The following is a 12245-nucleotide window of genomic DNA, read 5'->3' as shown; positions in this document are numbered from 1 at the left end:
TTGGGACTTTTTAGCTAATATTGTGTGACTCTGACAGCAAAGTACCCACACACACCAAGTGTGTAAATTATCAGTATTGAGGATCGTTTTCCCAGACACTGGCAAGCCTCTGGAATGTGTTTTTGGCTTGTGTGATAGGTGCTGATTCCCTGTTCACCTTCAAGGGGGAGATGGACCTGCTCTTGACTAGGGCAGAAGTTGCATCATATAGATGGTAGGTGTCTTTCTAGGTAAAACATGGTCTGTCTGATCTCCTTGACTGGTTTCAATTGCCTGAGGGGGTTGGAGAGGAATTTTACAGAGTATTTGTTCCCTACTAGTCCTGGTTTTTTTTCCCTCTTTTTTTGCCTCTCCGAGGAGATTACACGCTATGGGGGGATGGCGGGGGGTTTGCAGAGGAACTGGAGTGGGTGGTTGTGGGAGGAAAATGTCTAGTCCCAGTGCTCCGATCATCATGGTGTGTGGGGTAGACTTGATGGACCGGCTGGCCTTTTCCAGCCCATCGTGTTGAATGACTCGCTCTGGTGATGAGCAGAAATATGCTTCTATTTTGTCTGGTAGGGGAATCCAGAGCAAGGGTACACAATCTTACAAATGGAACTAGGCCATTGAAGACTGAAATCAGGAAGCAATCAAAAAGTAGTCGGTGAAAGGGGCACTGATCTTCGAGTCCCTGTTTACTCGCTCCATCACAATGATGCTGTGTGCAGGTGACAAAGTAATGGACTCAATACACATTATGATCTCAATTAAACAGTGCTGGAAGTCTGGCACCAGTGGAAGATGATGCACTGTGTAGATCCTCTTGCTCGCACTTCAGTAGAAATGCAATTGGCGCTGGACCCACTCCATTTTCTGGCCCATGAAGACTGGCAGCAATCAGGAACACCGTCCTATAAATGATTGTTCAGGTTTAGCATTCAGGTGTAGTGACACCTGAACATCAAAGCAGCTATGGGTAATGTAGATGAATTTTTTTTATTATTATTCATTCATGGGATGTGGGCGTCACTGGCCAAGCCAGCATTTATTGCCCATCCCTAATTGCCTTGTATGAGGGCTTGCTAGGCCACTTCAGAGGGCATGTAAGAGTCAACCACATTGCTGTGGGTCTGGAGTCACATGTAGGCCAGACCAGGTAAAGACAGCAGATTTCCTTCCCTAAAGGACATTAGTGAACCAGATGGGTTTTTACAACAATCAACAATGGTTTCATGGCCATCATTAGACTAGCTTTTTAATTCCAGATTTATTAATTAAATTCAAATTCCACCTTCTGCTGTGGTGGGATTCGAACCTATGTCTCCAGAGCAATACCCTGGGTCTCTGGGTTACTAGTCCAGTGACAATACCACTACGCCACCGCCTCCCTCAACTTGAGTTTCATTGTGATTGTAGGACTTCAGTACAAACTGAACATGCCTCCAGGAAGACTAGGGTACAACTTTAATCTGCCCATCAAGAAACAAACGGGTATGGGTGCAATGCTGGTTTTCCCACCTACTGAATAGCAGTTTTGGGCGGGTGTTAAACCGGAGTTCCACCTGATCGCTTGGGTTTTCCAACTGGCCAGTAAGGTTAAAATTACTCCCTAGAACCATAGTGTGATATAGCATTGAAGGAGGCCACTTGGCTCATTGTGCCTGGGCCAGCTCTTTGGTAAAATCCCAATTAGTCCTGCTCCCCTGCTCCTTTGTTACTCTTGAATTTGCTTCCACCACTCTTTCAGGCAGGGCATCCCAGATCATTACAATTTGCTGTGTAAAAGATTTTTCCTCATGTCACCTCTGGTTCTTTTGCCAATCTCCTTAAATCTGTGTCCTTTGGTTACAGACCCTTCTGACAGTGGAAACAGTATCTCCTTATTTACTCTATCAGAAATTAGAAGAAATTTTGTTTTCACAGAGTACTAGAAGTACAGAGTGGATTAGCTCCCCTCAGAACTGATTAACACCTTCAAAACTGAACAGGACCATTATTAGATTTGGAAGGGTGTCGAGACTATAGGATGAGATTATCAAGGACTCTACAGAGCACCATGGCCCTAGCCTGTTGCAACCTGAGGGGATGACAGCTTTGGAGGGCCACACAGGTGAGTTGGACATCATTATATTCCTCTCCCAAAGGATTTTACGCTGTACAATTGCTTTTGGAATCGGGAATTTTTTTTTGGAGTTTTCTGTTCTTGGAAGTCACATTGGCAGTCAGGAGCAGACAACTCAGTCACAGCTCTTAACAAACAACAAAACATTAGGGGCAGTAGACAAGCCTGGTATTGGTGTGTGAAAAAGTAGAAAATAAAGACAATTGCTTGCCAATATAAGCTGTTAAACCTGTCATATTTTTAAGTTTGCTAATTTTTACTTTGGAAAGTCTTAGCACTCTGAGCTGTGATTGTGATTGTAGAAAGAATAGAATATGGCAGTGTCATGATTAAACTCCTAGATTAGTAATCCAGAGAATTTGAGTTCAAATCCAGTTTGAGAATTAAAGAAGGAATCTGTAAATAATAAGTATCAGTAAAAGTGAGCGGATTGTTGCAATGAACCCAACTGGTTCACTAATGTCCCTTTAGGGAAGGAAACCTGCTGTTCTTACCTGGTCTGGCCTATAAGTGACTTCAATCCACACCAATGTGGTTGACTCCTAACTGCCCTCCTAAGTGGCCTAGCAAGTCATTCAGTTGTATCAATAGGGCTGTGTAATAACTGCTGGTCCTGTCAGCGACACCCACATCTTGAGAATTAATTTTAAAAAGACAATGGTACATTTGGCTGTTGATGCGAAATTCCATACACATTTTGACTTCCACTTGCCAAGATCTCTCTTGTTTTGGAATACAGGACACAGCTGACATCGAGATGGACAAATTACAAATCTGGTATATAACTCTAGTAAAAAAATTTAAATATTCAAAATTAATACTTTTTTGGTATTTTCTACATTTTTTTCTACTTCTCGACTTCCTGTGTCCCACACCATCCCCTAACAAGAAAACTACTCCAAGGCATCATCCAATGATGCTCTAAGAACAACCACTAGCAGGCCGATAAGAATATTGGCCGGACTTTTATGCCCCCCGACTGGAGTGGGCTGGTGGTGGGGGTGTCATAAAATTGAGTGAGAGGCAGGGGGTGCCTCCACGGAAATAAAGCACCCCCCCCCACTCCCAACGGACCCCCTATGCCTTGCTGGGGCCCAGCCGATTGTCCCCAGTGAGGTTCCATAACTTACCTCTTTTCCAGGGCCGGCATCCATGATCCTGCTGTGGCGCTGCTGGGATTGAGAGGTGCCGGCCCGCTGATTGGCCATCAGCTCTTGGAGGCAGGACTTTCTGCCTCAGAGAGGTAGAAGTCCCACCCAAGTCCAGTTAAGGGCCTGGAGAGCATAAAATCCTGCCGTGGCTCCCCAGGCCTGGCAGAGGCAGGATCGTCCCTGACCTTTTGGCCGGTGGGCGGGGTCTCCTGCCCAACATAAAATTCAGGCTATTATTAGATAATTTTTTTATTCTTTCATGGGATGTGGGCAGCGCTGGCAAGGCCACTATTTATTGCCTATCCCTAATTGCCCTTGAGAAGGTGATGATGAGCTACCTTCTTGAACTTCTGCAGTCCATATTAGATTGCCAATGCTGATTGGGTGGGAGGAGGCTTGTGTGGAGCATAAACACCGGCATGGACCTGTTGGGCCACATTGCCTGTTTCTGTGATGCAAATTCTGTATAAAGATCAAATATACATTTCCCCACCACCAACACACACAATACATCCCCATAACAGAATGGCTGAGACCAGGAACTCGGTCTGGGTGAAGCATGGGCATCGGCAATCAAATGACTAGAAAACCTGGCCAGTTTTGAATTAAGAAATATTTCACAGGTTAACAGTTTAAGTTTGGAAGACTAGGCATTGTTTAAGTTTTCATCCAATTACAATCTTCAAATTTTATTCCTTAAATTTTGGACAGGACACCAGGGAGAACTTCCCTGCTCTTCTGTGAATAATGTCGGGGGATCTTTTCACATCCACCTGAAAGGGTAGGCAGGCCTTGGTTTGGTGTCTCATCCAAAAGACAGCACCTCTGACAGTGCAGCACTCCCTTAGTATTGTACTGGGTGTGTCCGTCTGGATCGTATGTTCAGGTCATGAAGTGTGACTAGAACCTTCTGATTCAGAGGCAGGAATGCTACCACTGAGCCAAGGCTGACACCTAGTTTACATTAACTCTTTTTTATTTTGACATTGATTTAGGTATGTGGGAATATAATTGGGCTCTGGTTCGTGTCCCACTCCATGGATACAGATGTTGCTGTCAGGGAAACACATGATGAAAAACCATTGAAAAAAAGCTGCTGTAAACACAGGAAGAGAAAATACTCCAGAGACTCACAAGGTACAATAACATTGGTCTTTATTTCCCTGTTTATCCTGTGCAATGCACCATGGGTGCCTGCTCAGAGTTTTTAAAAGTTTTATCCTCTTAAATTAGTTTTTCATTAATATTTTTCTTGTGTTTATCCAATAAAAATTCTCTCAGCTCCTGAGTCATGGGGATAGACTTTGCGCGATGGGTGTTTTATGCCTTTCTTCATTTTCATTTCTATTGATTTCAAAGTGTGTGTGAGGTACAACAGGCTGCGGACTTGCTATCACCCATTTTACACTATCGCACAGTCAGGATGTACCCCCATGCTGTGCTGCATTTCCTCTGGCCCCACTTGCTCTCCTTCAAGTGGCCTTTTTAGTTGGGGATGAGCCCAGACTGAGGACGGTGTCCGGATATTCGACCATAGAGGGCATCATCTTGTTCTGATGTCCTTACACCTGCGCTCTCCTGAGAGCTTCTCAATCGTGTGGCTTTAGTACTACACTGAAATGTGTCTTTACTGACTAGTCAAGAAGACCCTATATGCCAAATGAGAAATACTAATTTCTTCAGTTGGAAACTTATATTAGACTTTTAATAGGAAAACTCCTGCAGTAACTTTAAAAAAAAACTAGTAGCCAAGTTGGCCACTGCAATTTGCATCTGAAATACCAGGAGATTGAACTGGAGACAAAGAGTCTAACACTAGGCCCAGCCAGGACAATGGCTTGCTCTAGGTGATTGAATTACCTAAAATGACTTCATTAGCACAGCAGTCAAGGAAACCTCACATATTGACTTTGAAAGAGCAAATCCCTCTCCAGTGCAAACTGACATGCTAGGGCCTGTGGAACCTCGAATTTCATTAGAAGGTTCCAGAAAAATCTGAAGCAACCATGTGACCGTCTGTCTATCTTGGGGGAGTTGTTATACAGATAAAGTGGGCAGCAGCAGAGGAGGCTGCAAGATTCCCTTTCTCTCTCTCCCCAGAAAACATCAAGTTTGAAAACCGTCTGTGGCTGGGGGACCCTACAAGCCTACAAACTTCTACAGCCAGCGACCAAGGAAAGAGAACCAAGTACAGTTCTGGCTTCAGGAAAACACTGAGTAAAGCAGGCCAACCAAAGTGCACTTTGACCAGCGAGGACTTCAAGAAGCTTCAGCCAAGGACTACTGGATCATCCACTTCTCAGACTGTGTATTTAAGTTCCATTTATTCTGGACTTTAATCCAACCACCAAATCTATTTTTTCCCTCTGTAATCTATTTGTGTGTGCGTGAATATGTAGCGTATTTTTTAGTATTTTAAAATCTGGGTTAGAGTGTTAAGTATAATACTTACCTCTTATTTAAACTCAAGAAAAACTGTTTGATCGTGATTGTGAAAGAACCATTAAAGGTAAAAGGTAAAACACTCACTGAGGTGGTTGGCACAACCACTGTTTAAAAAAAGGAATAAACCCTGTTGTGGTCAAATAAGAGGAAGGGCGAGAGGGGAGCCTGAGACCCCTTCCTCACCTGGCCGTAACACTAGGGTTATCTCCTGTCAGAGAAGACATCCTGCGGATGAGACGTTAAACTGAATTCCCTGTCTGCTCTCTCAGGTGGATGCAATAGAACCTATAGCACGGTTTTGAAGAGCCAGGGAGTTTTCCCTCAGTGTCCTTGCCGATACTTATCTCTCAGCGAAGATCACTAAAACAGATTTTCTGGTTGTTATCATATTGCTGTTTATGGGACCTTGTTGTGTGCAAATTGGCTGCTGTGTTTCCTACATTCCAGTGACTATACTTCAGAAATGCATCATTGGCTGTGAAGCTGCTTGGGATGTTCGGGGATCATGAACGTCTCTCTGTAAATCAGCAAAGGCACAATGGGCCAAATGGCCTCTTTCTGTGTTCTATCATTCTATGTTTCTGTATCATTCTAAGTTATTTCTTTCTTTCTGTTTTAAGACAGGGGTCAAAGAGTATCTGTAGTTTCTTTTGCAGCATTAACTCCACCTTGTGCTATTTTTAGTTCGCTGATTAACACATGATTAACGCTGATTAAGAGGGAACTCCTCTTTGCTGACGATGCTGCTTTAACATCTCACACTGAAGAATGCCTGCAGAGTCTCATCGACAGGTTTGCGGCTGCCTGCAATGAATTTGGCCTAACCATCAGCCTCAAGAAAACGAACATCATGGGACAGGACGTCAGAAATGCTCCATCCATCAATATTGGCGACCACGCTCTGGAAGTGGTTCAAGAGTTCACCTACCTAGGCTCAACTATCACCAGTAACCTGTCTCTAGATGCAGAAATCAACAAGCGCAAGGGAAAGGCTTCCACTGCTATGTCCAGACTGGCCGAGAGAGTGTGGGAAAATGGCGCACTGACACGGAACACAAAAGTCCGAGTGTATCAAGCCTGTGTCCTCAGTACCTTGCTCTATGGCAGCGAGGCCTGGACAACGTATGTCAGCCAAGAGCGACGTCTCAATTCATTCCATCTTCGCTGCCTCCGGAGAATACTTGGCATCAGGTGGCAGGACCGTATCTCCAACACAGAAGTCCTCGAGGCGGCCAACATCCCCAGCTTATACACCCTACTGAGTCAGCGGCGCTTGAGATGGCTTGGCCATGTGAGCCGCATGGAAGATGGCAGGATCCCCAAAGACACATTGTACAGTGAATTTGGAATCATCTTGGTCATATAAAATCCTTGGACTAGAAATCTCTGACAAAAGATGCAAACATCCACTGTAGCACTCCAGTGCAAACAAAGTCAGCACTGTAAGATGGCTCACTTTTGGTGATCCCAGTAGTAGAACACCACTGTAAAAGGGACAATGGTGGGAGCTGATGCAATGTTTTGTTTTCTAACCGGCACCCCCTCCCCCCCCCCTCACCCCCCCAGCTCACCCCCTCGCACCCCCCTCGCACCCCCTTCCCAGCTTCCCATTTGCACCATCTTCCCCTCGCACCCCCTTCCCCTGCACCCCTCCCCCGACCGCCCCCCTCCCAGCTGCCCACTCATCCCCTTCACCACCCCTTCCCACCGCACTCCTCCTCCTCACACCCCCTCCCCCCACTTCCCCCCTTCTACCCACCTCCTCCCACTGGCATCCACCTACCCCTGTGTAGGGGCCCCAACAACCCCACTGCCTTGTGGGCGTTTCGGGAGAGACCAAGGCTAAGGGAGAAAACCCCAACAGAAAATCCGGAGCGGAACCCCAAAGGCGGTCATGTGTCACCTTTGGCATGTTTCCAGCAGTTCCTGCAGCCATACTGGTGCCAAACATAGTGCTCTGCACTCCTTTGGACCCCACCAGGAAGGCTGAGAGGGGGGTTTTGACGCTTGGGCAACTCACAACCTCCATACATCCGCCCAGGCATGCGCCATGGAGAGGTCACTCCATAGTCGTCTCACAGCGACCAAAACAACACGGAAGGCAGCAGTTACGGGTTATAAGCCCAGCTGAATTGGCGTAGAGATTGGGCGCCACGGGTTGCCTTTGTCGGTGGGAGAGGTCATCGCATCTCACTGGATAGCTATCGCCCGCCTCAAACTGGGCAGCCCCCGGTCAGTAAGGTTCTGTCCCGCCACAGTCCACCTGCTTCAATGGGTGCTTGGAACTCAGGGTCATTGCCCAACAAGTGGACTGTAACACCGCACCAAACAGCACGACCAAAAAAGGAAAGAAGGTACCAGCCCTTCGTTTTGCAAGCTGGAAATTTCAGAACTATGTGTCCTGGCCTGTCGGAAGACCTTACACAAATCAACGATTCTCGGAAGACCGCCATCATCAACAACGAGCTCAGTAGACTCAATGTGGACATTGCAGCACTTCAGGAGACACTCCTCCCTGCGAGTGGATCTCTAAGAGAGCAAGACTACACCTTCTTCTGGCAGGGTAGGGATCCTGAAGAACCAAGACAGCACGGAGTGGGCTTCGCCATCAGAAACTCCTTGCTCAGCATGATAGAGCCATCCTCAAATGGCTTGGAACGCATACTGTCCATCCGACTGTTCACCGCCTCTGGTCTAGTACACCTACTCAGCATCTATGCTCCAACACTCTGCTCCCCACCTGAAGGTAAAGACCAGCTCTACGAGGAACTCCATAATATCATTAGTAGCATCCCCAATACCGAACATCTGTTCCTGCTGGGGGACTTTAATGCCAGGGTTGTGGCCGACCATGACTCATGGCCCTCCTGCCTTGGGCGCTATGGCATTGGAAGGATGAATGAGAATGGACAGAGACTGCTTGAGCTGTGTACCTATCATAACCTCTGCATCACCAACTCGTTCTTTCACACTAAACCCTGTCACCAGGTTTCTTGCAGGCACCCAAGATCACATCGTTGGCACCAGCTGGACCTCATCATGACAAGGCGAGCCTCTTTAAACAGCGTTCAAATCACACGCAGCTTCCATAGTGCGGACTGCGACACCGACCACTCCCTGGTGTGCAGCAAGGTTAGACTCAAACCAAAGAAGCTGCATCACTCCAAGCAGAAGTGCATCAACACTAGCAGAATTTCTCATCCACAGCTGTTACATAAGTTTCTAAATTCACTTGAAAAAGCCCTCCAAAACACTCCCACAGGGGATGCAGGAACCAGGTGGGCCCACATCAGAGACACCATCTATGACTCAGCAATGACCACCTATGGCAATCGTGCGAAGCGGAATGCAGCCTGGTTTCAATCTCACATTGAAGAGCTGGAACCTGTCATAGCCGCTAAGCGCATTGCACTGCTGAACTACAAGAAAACCCCCAGCGAGTTAACATCCGTAGCACTTAAAGTTGCCAGAAGCGCTGCACAAAGAACAGCCAGGCGCTGCGCAAATGACTACTGGCAACACCTATGCAGTCATATTCAGCACCTGGTGTGCCGACAAGGAGGCCAAAGAAGATTAACACATTCACACCCAAATTCCAACATGCACTATTTCACTGAAGTCATTAATCTATTCAAAGTAAACATTTCAAGCAGCGTCTTATTTCTTAAGAAACTTGGGATTAGGAACAGTTGTTGAAAAAAATGCTTACAGATCATGCTTTAGTCCAGAAAGGCTGAGGATAAGACTCAGTGCCTTGTGATCATGGTGTAACTAACAGTCATTAGACCTTCCACATGAACATATGAATTGATACATAATGCAGAAAGTATTCTTCAATGCTGCTGCAAAATTAAAGGAAGCTTTGGTAATCTGTTCAGAAACAGCATTGGGCTGAGATATGCACAGATAGGAATATAGACAGATACAATATATGCTCAAGTTTCTACCTGGTAGTTCTCTCGGTGCATTTCTACTCTTTATGCTCATCATGTATGTCTCCAAAAATTAACTTCTAAGTGGTAAACATACCAGGGGGACGGTGGCATAGTGGTAGTGTCACTGAGCTAGTAATCCAGAGGCCCAGGCTAATGTCCTGGGGTCATGGGTTCAAATCCCATCACAGCTGGTGGACTTTAAATTCAATCAGTTCATAAAAAAAAGAAATCTGGAATTGAAAGCTAGTCTCAGTAATAGTGCCATGAAACTATCATCGATTCTCGTAAAAACCCTAATTGGTTCACTAATGCCATTTAGGGAAAGAAACCTGCCATCCTTATCTGGTCTAGCCTATGTGTGACTCCAGACCCATTTTAAGTGAGGTGTGTGGTTTGCCTCTGCATTTCAAACAGATCTCACAAACCACATATTTGAATTCCTGCAGTAATTGCAGTCAGTTGTTGCCACTTGGTGTCCCAGCACTGACCTTGACATAACTCCTCAGTACAGTTATTGCTATTTCAATATTACATTTTATTTTATTTTTCTAATACCCTGCCCCACCCCATCTTGAAGGGACTAATTGGTGCTGTGGGATGTGACTCTGGTACTTTATGCAAGTGGCTACTGTTAACATCTGTGCCTAAAACGTGACAGGATGTTTGCTCATGGCAGGGCATCATGGCTGACCTCAATCTTGCTTTTACTTGACATCCGTATGAATCCACTTACCAGCAGGAATCCCTGGATCAGGAGCGGGAATCCTGACTCATTTGTTTCCATTCTCTAGCAGGGGGGCATAAAAGCACCTTTCCTGCCATTAGCAGAGCTGGATGTGGGAAGGCTGACATACTATTCCAATCATTTTGAGGTTGGCCAATGGGGCTTTGGAGGACCTCCATTATTTTGCTCCCAGGAACCTCAGTTGCCAACCCTGGCTGAACGTGTTCCTGGAGATTTCATCACATGACTTCTCATCGCCAACCGCCCCCCCCACTTCTGTCATTGGATGCCCGGCACGTCCACCTTTGCAACTTCTGGCCTTCCCTTAGCTAACTGGACAGCAAACAGGCCCTTAAGTACCTGATTGGCTGTCAGTCAAGCATCATCCAATCAGTCTCTTTATTCCATCTCCAATAGATTTGTGTCCATGATTGTCAACATGTTGAGATCCCTACCTTGGCCATGCAATCGGGGTTCATTACGTCAGGTGCTTCCCTACAAAGGCAGGTGGAAAGTCAAACCTGGGAGTTGAGTTTGGGTGTCATACTGCTTGCAAATTAATTAACCCATTATGACCTTTAGAGCAAAGAAACAACCTTCTTTTTAGGTTATAGAAACAAATAAGAAAGAACTTACATTTTACACGGTGCCTTTCACATCCTCAGGATCATCAGGGAGAACTCTTCTGCTCTTCTTCGAAATAGGATCTTTTACATCCACCCGAGAGGGCAGACAGGGTTTCTGTTTAACATCTCAGTACCTCCAACAGTTCAGCACTCCCTCAGTACTGCACTGGGAGTGTCAGCCTGGATTTTGTGCTCAGGTCTCTGCAGTGAGGCTTGAAGCCACAACCTTCTAACTCAATGGCGAGAGTCACTGAACCAGGGCTGACTGTTATTATTGCTATTGCTTCAATGGTGAGGGTGGATACTCCTCCAGAGATATTTTGTTCCTCTGTCCCTCAGTGACGCCATCCAAAAACACAGCCTCAGTTTTCAAATTTACGCTGACAACACCCAACTCTACCTCACCACTTCCTCTCTCGATCGCTCCATTGTTTATAAATTGTCAGACAGCTTGACCAATATCCAGTACTGGATGAGCAGAACTGTTCTCCAACTAAATATTGAGAAGACCAAAGCCATTGTCATTCCTCTTGCTGGCAACTGAGGCTGAACCAGACTGTTCACAATCTCAGTGTCATATTCGACCCCGAGATGAGCATTCAATCACATATCCACACCTTCACTAAGACCACCTTTTTACAGCTTTGTAACATGGCCTGACTCCGCCCCGCCTCAGTTTATTTGCTGCTGAAACCCTAAGTAAACTTGATGTCATCCAAAACTCTACTGCCCATCTCCTAACTCACACCAAATCCCATTCACCCATCATCCCTGGGCTCGCTGACCTACATTGGCTCCCGGTTAAGCAATACATCAATTTTAAAATTCTCATCCTTGTTTTCAAATTCCTCCATGACTTCACCCCTCTCTATCTCTGTCGCCTCCTCCAGACCTAGAAAGTATCAAGGTCCCTCATGCTCCTCTAATTCTGGCCTCTTGAACATCACTGATTTTAATCGTTCCACCATTGGCGGCCATGCCTTCAGCTGCCAAGGCCCTAAGCTCTGAAATTCCTTCCCTTAATATATAGATCAAAATCAATATGATTTAAACGTTGCAAGGAAGTGTGAGTTTGCCAGGTGGTGCTGCTTTCAGGAACATACGAGGCTGGTTTCCTCAACTTTCCCAAAAGGTAAAGAAAAGGCTCTTCCCGCTATGTTTACAATGGTGCAAACATAGTGACCAGAGAAAAGCTTGCACCCTGAAATTATTAAGTTTTCTTATTGACCCATTAAAATCAGCATTCTGATTTATGAAGCA

Source organism: Heterodontus francisci, chromosome 37, assembly GCF_036365525.1.
Source record: "Heterodontus francisci isolate sHetFra1 chromosome 37, sHetFra1.hap1, whole genome shotgun sequence".
Classification (NCBI taxonomy): domain Eukaryota; kingdom Metazoa; phylum Chordata; class Chondrichthyes; order Heterodontiformes; family Heterodontidae; genus Heterodontus; species Heterodontus francisci.
The sequence above is the reverse complement of the archived record's forward strand: the minus strand, read 5'-3'. Positions refer to the sequence as shown.